Source organism: Henckelia pumila, chromosome 3 (genome assembly GCF_033568475.1).
Source record: "Henckelia pumila isolate YLH828 chromosome 3, ASM3356847v2, whole genome shotgun sequence".
Taxonomy (NCBI): Eukaryota; Viridiplantae; Streptophyta; class Magnoliopsida; order Lamiales; family Gesneriaceae; genus Henckelia; species Henckelia pumila.
In genome coordinates, this window is record NC_133122.1 from 50,885,199 (window position 1) to 50,899,403 (window position 14,205).

General features: G+C 41.5%; 1 pseudogene; it reads right to left on the reverse strand.

The window, feature by feature from the left end:
- Nucleotides 1-5,508, reverse strand: part of LOC140888701 (fructose-bisphosphate aldolase 2, chloroplastic-like) — a 48,856-nt pseudogene extending 43,348 nt beyond the window's left edge.
- Nucleotides 5,509-14,205: the final 8,697 nt, after the last annotated feature.

Consider the following 14,205-nt stretch of genomic DNA (forward strand, 5'->3'; position numbering starts at 1 on the left):
CAGTAGAATGATATAGGAACCATCAATCTTCTTCACATAACAATAGTGATCCGCCTGGCACCTCAGGAAACCATTGTTATTCATGAATCCATCAAACTTCTTGTACCACTGTCTTGGAGCTTGTTTGAGACCGTACAAGCTCTTCTGAAGTTTGCATACCATTTTCTCCTTCCCTCGTACTTCAAATCCTTGTGGCTGCTTCATATAAATTTCTTCATCAAGTCACCATGAAGAAACACCGTCTTTACAACCAACTGCTCCAGATTTAAGTCTTCCTTAGCCACTAGTCCAAGTACTGTTCTGATAGTGGTCAACTTCACCACTGGAGAGAAAATTTCGGTGTAATCAACGCCTTCTTTTTGTTGAAAGTCTTTTAAAACAATTCTTGCCTTGTACCGTTTGCTACCATCAACTTCTTTTTTGATCTGGTACATCCACTTGTTGTGTAATGTCTTCTTGCCTTCCGGAAGTTTAGTCAACTTGCACATCTGATTGGATGACAGTGAATCCATCTCATCTTCCATGGCAAACTCCCACTTGATTGAATCATCATTTTGCATCGCTTCTTCAAAGGTTTTCGGTTCACCTTTATCAGTCAGCAAAATATAGTGAAGTGCAGGGGAGTATTTCTGAGGTGGTCTGATTGTTCTAGAAGATCTCCTGAGTTCAATTTCCGGAGTTTGCGGGTCATCATCTTGTGCATCGGTTTTTTTATCCTTCATGTTACTGGTTTCTGACTCATTCACAGGAATATCCATCAATGGTACTTCATCCGTCTTCTTGACTTTAGGACATTCATCTTCAGCTCCAACGCTTGACCTGTCCTTATACATCACAAACTCATTGAATATTACATCTTTTCTCCGAATGATCTTCCGATTTTGGTCATCCCAGAACCGATAACCAAACTCATTATCTCCATAACCAATAAAAAACACTTCTTTGATTTTGGATCAAGTTTCATTCTGCTGACTGAATCGATGTGAACATATGAGAGACAACCAAACACTTTCAAGAACGAAAGGTTTACTCCTTTGCCGCTCCAGACCTCCTCTGGTATTTTGCAATCAAGTGGTACCGAAGGTCCTCTGTTGATCAGATATGCTGCAGTGTTAACTGCATCAGCCCAGAATGATTTCGGCAGTCCAGCGTGCAATCTCATGCTCCTAGCATGTTCATTCAGGGTCCTGTTCATTCTTTCAGCCACACCATTCTGTTGAGGTGTACCAGGAATGGGTTTCTCCATCTTGATCCCGTTCTGTGTACAATAATTCTTGAACTCAAAATCTTCATATTCTCCTCCGTTATCAGACGGTAAACACTTCACCTTCAAGTTGGTCTCATTCTCCACCATGACTTTCCACCTCTTAAAGGTTTCGTAAACATCAGATTTATTTTTCAAAAAATAAACCCAAACTTTTCTGCTCGAATCGTCGATGAATGTGACATAGTATCTTGAGCCTCCAAGGGATGTCACATGAGATGGTCCTCATACATCAGTATGAACCAACTCCAACTTTGCTGCTTTTGGTTCTCTACCGCCTTTCGAAAAGCTCACCCTTTTCTGTTTTCCAAGAACACAACTTTCACACAATTTGTGTTCGACAGTTTTTAACTCCGGTAGTTTCCCTTTTGATATCAGCATCTTCATTCCCTTCTCACTCATATGTCCAAGTCTACAATGCCATAGACTTGTGTTAGCTCCAGCATCCACAGCTGCTAACATGTCTCTGCAACTGGAAGTCATATAAAGGGTTTCAGTTTTCGTTCCTCGAGCAATAATCATGGCTCCTTTGCTCACTTTCCAAGAGTCATCACCAAAGGTCACTTTATGGTTGTAACGCCCCGTTTTTATCTTAATTGACTTTATTTGAGATATTCAGTGATTTCAAAATTCGAAAACCGACTTTTTATTGATCAGGGACCTTTTTGCAATTTTTGGAAATTTCAGGGACTAAAACGCAAAAAGGAGATTTATTATATCCTTAGACTTGTTGACTAAGTCTCTCATTGCTTCTCTTTCTCCTCCAAGTCGCCTATCTCCATTGAAGGCGAGAGAAAAGCTTCCAAGATTTTGTGATTTCGATTCTAGCTCGATCCGTCCGTTGGAATTTGATCTGAAGTAGATATCTGCGATCACAGCATCGAGTGCTCCGTTTGGAAGTAAGTTTCTCTTAATTCTACGAGGTTTGAATTTTTGGATGTCTTTAGAATTGATTGATATTCGGAGAGGATGTTCTTGAGGTTGCTGTGATAGTATATCTAAGACGGTTCGGAGATTTATCGACGATCGGATTTGATATGATTTTTCTTATGATTTTCGAAACTTAGATTTTTGAGATGTGTTGGGTTTGACTTGGAAATGATGTTAGATGATTGGTTTGAGTATTTGGAATCGATATTCTGTTGTCTGCAATTTCGGTTTGATCAGTTTATAGCCGTTATGCTGCCAGTTTGAGTTTCGGGATGTCGTTTCTATTGATTTGATTATACCGAGTTTGATGAGGTTTTGCTATCGATATTGATCATGTGACTTCTTCTGTTAGATTGATTCGAAGTCCTTGGAGTTGCGAGATTACAGCTTCGATCTGTTCGAAAGAGTTGAGCCGGTATAGTATCGATGTCTTCCTATATCGATTGATGAACTTGAACGGATATTGAATTGAGATTTGTTGTTTTACAGATTGAAGATTGTGAACTACAAGAAGGTATAAGACGACTTTGGAATGAAATAGGACGATTAACTTGAATCCGGATTGATTCGAGTGTCCTAGAAGAAATCACATATTTCATGTTTATATGCTTATTTGAACTTATGATTGAATTGATGATTGAATGCATGAGATTTCATATGCATTCATTTTGAGCCGATTGATTATTCATTTTGAATTAGACAATCTGGAGATTATAGTTGAGTGGCCTTGGTAGGCGATTTACTACAAGTGTCGATTAACTCACTATAATGCCCTAGATTCTAGAGAATTAAAATATACCTCATCCACCTCGAAAGGGGAGTTCGGTGTGATTGTTGGATATTTTAACCTCGGGATCCCAAACCGAAGAAAGAAAGAAGAATTCCTTTTGATTATCTGAGTCTGATAATCCAGAAGTTTTAAAGTCATGCATATCATTTTAATTCCGCAATTGAATGAATTACTTGAGGTATATGTGGAATTTGATTATATATCATGTTTTGATATATTATGTGATATTGTATGCTAGTATCTTTTACTGGGAATATTATTCTCACCGGATTATCCGGCTGTTGTCTTTGTTTGTATGTGTACTTGGCAACAGGTGGGGCAGGATCAAGTCAGAGACCTCATGGCTAGATCGGGAATGAGATGATAGAAGTGAGGCTTAGATGTTAGGAGTCATTTATGTATTTTTGAACTCCTGTTGTTTTGTATAAGTCGAACTAGTTGGAACTTATGCATGATTTTTGTTGAAGATTGTATGCATCTAGAATCGAATACTTTTATATCTTGTTGAATGGGATTATGATGTTTGGAATGTATTTGTTAGAGTTGGAGTTGAATTTTTGAGGAAAAACCAGTTTTATTTCTGGTACAGAGCATCTCTCTCGATCGGTAGAAGTTCACCGATCGAGCGAGCACCCCTGTACCAAAACAGAGAGTGGGACATTTTTGTGTCCGCTCGATCGGTAAGATTTTACCGATCGAGCGGGAGTCCTGATTTTTGGGCAGTGACTTCGAAATCCTTGGCCGCTCGATCGGTAAGAATTTACAGATCGAGCAGGCACTATTCATTTAAAAATATATATATATTTCGATGTCTTAATCCTTATTGTTTATTTGTGTTGATCTATTGCTTTACTATAAGTATATGATTAGAATCGAGGCCTCACATTAAGTGGTATCAGAGAGATAAGATCTTGGACTGAATTTAGAAGAGAGCGGGGTAGATCGAGTCTGTTTGTATTGGCTTCTCGCATGTGTTTGAGTTATTTTATTGATTTATTAAATACGATGCAAGCATGCTTTATTGATTGAGAATTATTTGAATTACATGATTATGTGATTTAATGTATAAAGCATGAATTTATTGAGATATGAACTATAATCATTCATTGGATCCGAGTTCCATCCTTTGAATTGTGTTAGAAGATCAGAGGTTGTGGGACACTGGAATTTTGAGATTGAGATATCTATGTCCTAATCCCTTGTTTTTAGATGGGTACTCGAAGAAGATTGAACTTGAATACTCCGCCAATTTTTGCTACGACTGAAACTCCACCTGTAGTGACTTCTCAGAATGACCAGGGCGATACGGTTGAGAATCAGATGGATGCCACGGCTACCCCTATGGAAACCTTACTGAAGAGGTTTCAGTCTTTCCGACCACCGATCTTGAAAGGTACGGAGAATCCCGTGGATTGCGAGGGCTGGTTGGATGATATAGATCAGCTTTTTGATTCTCTCGACTATTCCGATGACCGGCGAATTAGATTGGTTATTCATCAGCTGCACGGAGTGGCTAAGAAATGGTGGACCTCGACTAAGAAAGCCATGGAGAACAGAGGTACGCTTATCAACTGGATTCTGTTCAAGACTGAGTTTTATAAACGATTCTTCCCAGTTTCGTACCGTAAGGATAAGAATGCCGAGTTCGCAAATTTGAAGCAAGGAAATTTGAGTATCGAAGATTATGTTACCAAATTTGACAGTCTATTGAGGTTTGCTCCACACATTTCTGACAATGAGGAAGCGAAAGCTGACCACTTTATTAACGGTCTGAACCCTGATATCTTTGTTCTGGTGAATACCGGAAGGCCGAATAACTTTTCTGATGCAATGGATCATGCCAAGGGTGCGGAAGCTGGACTGATAAGGCAGAGAGGGAATCAGTTTGCCCCTCAGCAACAACAGAGGCAGTTTCAGGCCCAACCATCCCAATACCAGAATCAACCATCGAGGACTGAAGGTGGTAGCAGTGGAGGTAATAAGAAGAATTAATTTCGTCCCAAAGGAAAACAATTTAAGAACTCGGGAAGCAGTTCTTCAAGTTCTGGTGGCTCGAAACAGAACAGTTACAGCCAAGGTTCAGGTTCCTCTGGTACGTCTTGTAGCAAGTGTGGAGGTCGTCACTCCAGCGACCAGTGTAGAGGGATATTTGGGAATTGTTATATTTTTCAGCAGACGGGTCATTATGCTATACTTTGTTCTCAATGGGGCTCTGAGCAAGCATAGAGTGGAAATGCTTCTCGACAGTCATCTCAGCCTCAGAGGCAATTGAATGCAGTTCACTCTTTCCAACCTCAACAACAGAATCGTCAAGGAGGCAACCAGAATTTGAACCAACCTCCTAGACAGCAGGCGAGAGTGTATGCTCTGAATGAGGATCAGGCTCAGGCTGCACCTGATGATGTGATTGCAGGTAATTGTATGATCTTTGATTATCCTGTTAATATTTTGATAGATACAGGTGTTTCTCACTCTTTCATATCTAAGAAATTTGTGTTGATGCATGCCTTGCCTTTTGAGCCATTATCTGCTGTAGTTTCTGTTACTTCACCTTTGGGTGGAGGAATTGTTTTGAGGAATTTTGTTAGGAATTGTGGATTCAGTTTTGAAGGAAATTTGATCGAGCTCGACTGTATTGTACTTGGTTTGTCTGACTTTGACTGCATAGTTGGCATAGATGTTTTGACTAAGTACAGGGCTACAGTAGATTGTTTTCAGAAGATAGTCCGTTTCAGACCAGAGATGTCAGACGAGTGGAGATTCTTTGGTAAGGGTTCTCGTTCTAGAATTCCTTTGATTTCTGTATTGTCTATGACTAGATTGTTGCAAAAAGGAGCCGAGGGATTTTTTATTTATGCGGTCGATGTTTTGAAGTCTAGCCCTGAGTTGATTGATATACCAGTGGTTAGAGAGTTTCCTGATGTGTTCTCGGATGAAATTCCGGGATTACCGCCTATTCGTGAGATTGAATTTGGCATCGAATTGACGTCAGGTACTCAGCCGATTTCTAAAGCTCCGTATAGAATGGCTCCGATTGAATTGAAGGAATTGAAGGAGCAGTTGGAAGAATTTATTGCCAAGAGATACATTCGACCTAGTGTATCGCCTTGGGGTGCTCCTATGCTATTTGTTAGAAAGAAAAATGGCTCTATGCGTCTCTGCATTGACTACCGCCAATTGAACCAGGAGACGGTTAAGAACAGGTATCCTTTACCTTGTATAGATGATCTTTTTGACCAATTGTAGGGTTCGTGTATCTATTCGAAGATAGATTTGAGGTCTGGGTATCATCAACTGAGAGTTCATGAAGAGGATGTTCCTAAGACTGCGTTTCGAACGAGGTATGGCCACTTTGAATTTCTTGTCATGTCATTCGGTTTGACTAATGCCCCAGCGGTATTTATGGGGTTGATGAACCAAATCTTTCAGCGTTTTCTAGATGAGTTTGTAATTATTTTCATTGACGATATCCTGATCTATTCGAAGAGCCGTGCTGATCATACAGAGCATCTGAGGATTGTTTTGCAGATTTTGAGAACCGAACAGTTGTTTGCCAAACTGTCAAAGTGCGAGTTTTGGTTGGACCGAGTCGTTTTTCTTGGTCACATTATCTCGGGAGATGGGATTTCTGTCGATCCCAACAAGATCGAGGCAGTTATGAACTGGCGTAGGCCGAATTCTGTGCCTGAGATTCGAAGTTTTATGGGTTTAGCTGGTTACTATCGCCTATTTATCCAGGGTTTCTCTTCTATTGCGAAGCCGATTACCCAGCTGACTCAGAATAACGTGCCTTTTGTCTGGACTGAAGAGTGTGAGAACAGTTTCATTGAGTTGAAGAAGAGATTGACTAGTGCTCTGATACTTTCTATTCCATCAGGTTCTGGAGATTTTACGGTGTATTGCGATGCTTCTCATTCTGGGCTTGGATGTATTCTTATGCAGAGGAAGCATGTGATAGCGTATGCATCGAGGCAGTTGAAACCGCACGAGACTCGCTATCCAGTTCACGATCTTGAACTCGCTGCTATTGTTTTTGCCTTGAAGATCTGGCGTCACTATTTGTACGGTGAGTCTTTTGAGATCTTTTCGGATCATAAGAGTCTTAAATACTTGTTTTCACAGTCTGAGTTGAATATGAGACAGAGGAGATGGCTAGATTTATTGAAGGACTTTGACTGCGAGATTAAGTATTACTCGGGGAAGTCGAATGCAGCTGCCGATACTTTGAGTCGCAAGCTTTGTTCTTTATCTCTTTCGACCATCGGTGTGTCTCGTTTGATTGATGACTGTTGCAATTCTGGATTGGAATGTGAATCAGATAGGAGTCCTATCAGATTTTGTGCTATCCAGGTCGAGCCAGAGTTGTTTGTGTCGATCAGAGAAGCACAGAAATACGATGAGAGTATTCAGAATTCGATAGAGAAAGTGAGATCTGGACACCAGTCTGAGTTTTAGGTCAGGGATGATGTTTTATTTGTGAATAATCGTATTGTCGTTCCTGATATTGTTGAGATGAGACAGAGTATTCTGCGAGAGGCACATTGCAGTCGGTTCAGTGTTCATCCAAGAGGCCGAAAGATGTATAACGACCTGAAGAGTCAGTTTTGGTGGAAGAAGATGAAGAGTGATGTTGCGAGGTTTGTATCCCATTGTTTGAACTGTCAGCAGGTGAAAGCCGAGAGAAGGAGGCCGGGTGGTCTTCTGCACAGTTTATCTGTTCCGAAATGGAAGTGGGATCATATCTCGATGGATTTTGTCACGAAACTACCCCGATCTATTCGAGGATGCGATGCCATTTGGGTAGTGATTGATCATTTGACGAAGTCTGCTTGTTTTATTCCGTATCGGATGACATATCGTCACGATCAGATGGTCGAGTTGTATGTTAGAGAGATTGTCAGATTGCACGGTGTGCCGAGATCAATTGTTTTAGACCGAGATCCTCGGTTTACTTCTCATTTCTGGCACAGTCTACAGGAGGCTCTTGGTACTCGTTTGCACTTGAGTACAGCTTACCATCCTCAGACCGGCGGTCAATCAGAACGGACGATTCAGACTTTGGAGGATATGTTACGAGCAGTGGTGCTTGACTTTGGCACTACTTGGCAAGATTTATTGCCTCTCGTTGAGTTTTCGTACAACAACAGCTTTCAGACGAGTATAGGAATGGCACCATTCAAAGCGTTGTACGGAAAGAAGTGCAGATCTCCTCTGTACTGGGATGAGATGTCTGAGTCCCCAGGCTTGGGACCAGATATGATTCGTGATATGGCTGAGCAGGTGAAGATTATTCGATTGAGAATGAAGACTGCTCATGATCGACAAGCGAAGTATGCGAATATCCATCGCAGACCTCTATCTTTCGATCAGAGAGACCAAGTATTCTTGAAGATTTCTCCGTTTAGAGGTACTGTTAGATTTGGGAAGAGAGGGAAGTTGTCACCGAGATTCATCGGTCCGTATGAGATTTTGCAGAAGATAGGCGATCTAGCCTACAGATTAGCACTTCCTCCTTCTTTATTTGGAATTCACGACGTATTTCACGTCTCGATGTTGAGGAAATATCACCCCGATCCTTCTCATGTTCTTCAACCTGACGAAGCCGAACTTGATGAAACTCTGAGTTATTTCAAGAGACCGATTCATATCCTTGACAGAAAGGAGAAACAGCTCAAAACCAAATCGATCCATTTGGTGAAAGTTCAGTGGAGTCATCATGAAGTCGAAGAAGCGACTTGGGAGACAGAATCTGATATAAGGCAGAGATTTCCGGATTTGTTTATCTGATGTGAGTCTGTAGTGACCCGTATCCGTGATTAATGATTAATGAGTAATTAATCATGTAATCATGTTTGGGTTAAGTAAAACATGATTAAGGAAATTCTAGGAGGATTAACGGAGCCCAAAAATGGATCCAGGACACTCGAAATTGGTTTAGAGGGTTCCAAGACTCGAGTGGGATCGGAAGCAACGATCTAGGATCGGAGCGTCCGATCGACGATCGGAACGTCCGATCAAGAACGGAGCTTCCGATGGCTGTCGGTGACAGGTGTGTGGTTGCATGTGGACCGAATTGACACGTGGTGAACGGAGCATCCGATTGAGGAACGGAGCTTCCGATCTGCCGGAACGGAACGTCCGATCGAGGAACAGAACTTCCGATCGACGTTTATAAATATAGGGTCCGAGCTCCTCATTTCTTGCCAATTCCGAATTCCTCTCCTTCGCACTAGTAGCTCTATTTTGGGCTTTGGGTACTCTTATTTTAGAGTTGGAGTAGGAAATATATTTTAGTATAGTCAGACAGTGTCTGACATAGTAGCGGGGCAGTGCTCGTGTAGCGGAGCAGTGCTCAAAGCTGTGGAGCTGCAGCAGGGGTGTGCCCCTAGTTGCGGGATAGTCGCCATCAGTGGGCTGACAACGGACGCAGGTATAGCTATGGTCTCCTTAAATTATTTAGGAGTATGCAATAGCTTAGTTAAGGCTTTTAGAGCTTATTGAATGATGCATGGATATTTGCATTGTAGAGTTGATGATAGGCTTGAAACCTAGAGTGGGACTGCTAGGATTTGCCTGTAGTGAGGTACGTAAGTACTGACTGAGATGGCCAGCATGATATATATTATATGTGTTGCATGAGTATGTGTTATATGTTTTACCATGTTTTACGGCTTTAGCACATGCATATGTTTTTACGGAGACTGCATCGGGATGATGTGAGTCATGACAGTTTCCATCAGTTGAGGCAATTCTTCCTGAGGATTCCTGTCTTGGGAATATACGAGTACCACGCGGAGTCGCTCTCTAGCCCGGTACCGTGTATTCCAGGCGCCCAGAGAAAGTGATTTAACCCTGATTTTTAAAGTCACTTATGTGTTGCATATAATATATATATCATTGCTTTCGTATTGAGTTTAGAGCTCACGTCCAGTGTTTCTGTATGTCTGGACACCCCATTCGACGGGGCAGTTGTAGGTGCATGGTTGGGCACCAGGAGCTTGGAGTAGCCAGTGACCAGTGAAGACAGCAGGATTTAACTGTAGGTTTTGCCTTTAGGGTTATTTATTCGATTGGGTTGTATAATCGAATTTATTTATCCGATTGTATTCTGCCGGTCTGTTTTAATTTAAGTCTTCCGCATCGATTTATTTAATGCATGTTTAATTATGCTCCTAAACTCTGATTAGGTAGTGGATCCGGTTTGGGTTGCTACATTCATTGGTATCAGAGCATATACATGCAAGAGACTTGGGATATAGTACTGAGACTTTGGATTATCCTTGTAGGATTGGTGAGACCTAAGGATTATTTGGTTCTTCATTGCCAAGGTTTGCGGCATAAGTCTTCGCTATAAGTAAGACAACAGTGATGAGAACACCAGTAGTAGCATGCATATGCTGACTACAGTTCATCATTTGATGCATTGGGATGCTGATCGAAGAACATATGGATTCCAGCAGGAAAAGACTGGGAGAGAAGAAAGAGAATATCACGTCAGATATCTCTGAGGGCTTTTTGGAACGAATGGTGTGTAATAACCCATGTGGCTCCAGTCCGAAGAGATTCTCCACTCGTAGTTGGAGAGATTGTCATTTAAACTCATACAGAACATGGTTTTTCCGGTGTGCGTGTATCGATGCTTTTGGTACGCGTACGGGAAACTTCATGTTCAAAAGCATGATTTAGTTACAAGAAGAAAGCTGACGGTAGATCGTGAGCATAAAAGGTCGATTGACATGCACTGACGCAGAGCATAGCTGGTTAGCTAACACGTGCCATTTCTCCGGAGTTCTTTGCGGGAGGACATGTAGAGAGACTTGGATGGGAGTATGCTTGTATCGATGCGTATGTCAATTAGAAGCTTCATGCTCAAGGAACGAAGACTAGTACGATGATTTAAATACTGTATTGTTGTAGTTGTAAACAGTGTTTTAGTTGTAATAAATCATCAGATTCGGTTGTATCATTCAAGTTATTGATTGTACATTTTGTATTTTTGGAATACTGTAATTGTATTACATAGGGATTGTAATCAAGAAATTGTACATAACTTGAAGCAATGATACATGTTTTATTAATCTAGCAATTCGTGGATGATTGCATGTTTTTGCTAAGTTTAGCATTGATCCTAGTTGATTAGTGTTCAACTGTGGTGACTCATGGGATTTGAGTAGGGCCAACGGTGATTGTTGACTTGCGGTTAGTCTAGGTGTTTTCCTAGGATTGACCTAGTTAGTTAGTGGACTAAGATAGTGCCAGCGATGGGTGGACTCATCTAGAGGCATGGGAATATTGTTCGTTTTCGGACATTGGATTTTGTTCTAGTTTGTTTTCTTAGGACAGTAGACTGTCTGACCTTTGTTAGGTTGAGACTTGCGATGATGAGATTTCATCAGGATGCCAGGTCGAGTATATACCAAGAGTTGTGGACTATGATCATGATTAGACGTGATGGGGCGCGACCTTATGCCAGTGTTACTCTGGGAGTCTTTGCACTTCAGAGGATTACCTGGGAGCCTTTTGTGCTTCAGGAGATGGCGGTGGGAAGGCTACTCAGTCTAGGGATTTGGCAGTAGTCACAACAGGGTATGACCTTGGATTAGATATCACAGGTTTGATATTGATGGTTCGATATCGTCTGATGTGTCAGAGATATCAGTGATAGTGTTCTGCTATAGGAACCAGTCTTGGAGGGATTTCCTTGACAAGTGTGTGCTCTGAGCAGATAGATTTAATTTTTGACCGATGATTACTGCTAGACGTGTGGATCTAGTAGGTGGATGGAATTCTACCAACAATGACTTGTGGTTGTCATCAGAGTTGTGGATAAAGTTTCCTTGAGATAGGAATTATCCGAGATCCAGGATGGGATGCAGTTTCGAGACTTCGACTCGAATACAAGAATTACTTCATGATGATTGATTTCATCAAGTGTTGGATCATATGATAAGTATTGTACAAGGATTATTGAGATCTGAGGGAAGCATGGTCTATACCCGTGAAGCCTTGGTGGTTGTCCAGGTGGGTTATCGAGGTAAGCTACCCTAAGTCTTGAATTGTCGTACAGTCTTAGCAAGGGATCTGATCCGGAGCATGTTCGAAGATTGTGAAGATATTTGGTATTCGTTAGTTATGCTTCTTGGACTTGACGAATCGTGATGTTCATCTTGAAAGAACGAGGCAAGAATAATGAGTCCAGTGATTGCGCCAAGAACTGTCTGATATTTCGGAGGTTGAGCGTAGGATTTTCCCTGAGATGGAAATGGTCTAAGTTGATAAGATCGCGAGAAGATCTTGAACTTGGTTTGTCTTGATGATCATCTCGAGTGAACAAGACAAACTAGTAGTAGTGCTGAGAAGGCACAGGATTTGTGCTAATGACTACTAGTGGTTAATGATTAACTTTGTCAGAGTTAGATTGATTAAGTCAATGTACGAGATAGCTGTCAGTAATAAGACACGAGATTGTGTCATTGGATTACTAATAGCTATGTTTCGGTTACCAAGCGCGGGTTTGTTGTAACCAGAGAGTTTTTGTGTAATTCAATGTTTGGAATAGTAGACTTGGATCAGTCGAGTCAAGAGTAATTGATCGAGCCACTTAGGTGTTGACGATCAGTGGTTATCTGATTTGATAAGTGTGAGTATCAATCAGCAAATCGACGAGGTCGATGAGTAAGTCCAATCAGCGATGAATTGGATGTAGCAATCGAGAAATGCTTGGGATAGTACTTTGTCGCTTAAGTGCTTTTATGATGAGGTCTTAAGTGTACCATTGGAGTTTGGGATCCAACGAGGATTGGACACTTATATGGACATCAGTTGTATGATCGCGAGGTGTGACATTAGCTGGGACCTAGTTCTCGAGATCCAGCAGGGGGTGTCACTAATTTTTAGCATATGGTGTGTAAGATCATTGAGACGATCGAAGCAGTCGTTGATCGACTTAGTGGTCAACAAGATTGTTGTGGGAATTGAAGACTTCGCAAGACAGCGATGCAGCGACTTTGTTCTTTCAAGTTAGTAAGTCACATCCGTGCAGACTGTTTGTCGAAGATATTACGTTGCAGCAGTAGACAATAGTCGGAGGTGTTATATGTGACACACTACTCTAAGCACAAGTGTTTCCCAGGATCGGCTAGGGAATCGACGAATTAGTATTTTCATTGCTAAGGCTGATGAGTTCAGCAAGGGAAGCTATTTGACTATTGAGAATCCGTTGGGATTTAGTCCCAGGATCAGTGTGATTAACCTTGGGAGGTTGGTATGCGATGATGGTATCATCAAAGACTCCGAGTTGAGTTATACCAGGCACTTACAACTGTCGAGGTTCGAGACGGTATAGGAAGCGTTTCCAAGTCGAGCATATTGGTGGAAGCTTGCCTTAGTCTTGATTTGTATACAGTGATTGCGAGTATGTATAACTATCGGGGGATGTCCATCGATGGAATTCATGGGTGAATAACCTATGATTGAGATGATGTTGATCATCAGAGGCTAGAAATGACGTAGCGTCATTATTGGTGAGTGATGATGTTTTCATCATAGCAGGGTGCTGAGATATACTAAGAAACATGAACGGTGATTGGTATTAGACTGGATAGTTCCCAGTGTTGCCCTTGGGAAGCTGTTTTGCTTCGGTGAGGCATGGGGAGGATAATCAGTCTATGAAATCATGTTAAGCAGTTATATTGCAGTATGACCCTGTGTCAATTAGATTCTCTTGAAGAGAATTAGAGATTTGTTGTGTCAGCACAGTGTTGGGATTAGTGTTTCCTAACTAGAGGTGTTGGGCATTGAGAACTTTTGGGGACCAGTGGATGGTTAGAATTGTTTAGTGATTCAACGAATATCGTAAGCCAGTCAGGTTATGACTTGGTCTTAGTCAGTTTTAGATTTTACTTGGGATGATAATCTTGATCAAGTGGATTGTTGTATCCTTCGCGATCAGTAAGATCGTGATTGTGACGAAGGACGTATCAGTGCTGTGGCACGTTAGTGTCAAGCGAGGTTAATTGTCATCAAGTAATGCAGTGGTTTCCAGCTCGGAGAATGCTATTGTGATTTAGCATTTATGCAGTTTGCATATAATTCGACAAGAGTCTGAGTATGTCGGAAGCTATTTCGACCAGGCACTCAAGCAAGGGTCTTTTATATGTTCTCGAGGTTTTACCTTAGATTTCGAGGACGAAATCTTTTAAGGGGGGGAGAATGTAGTGAC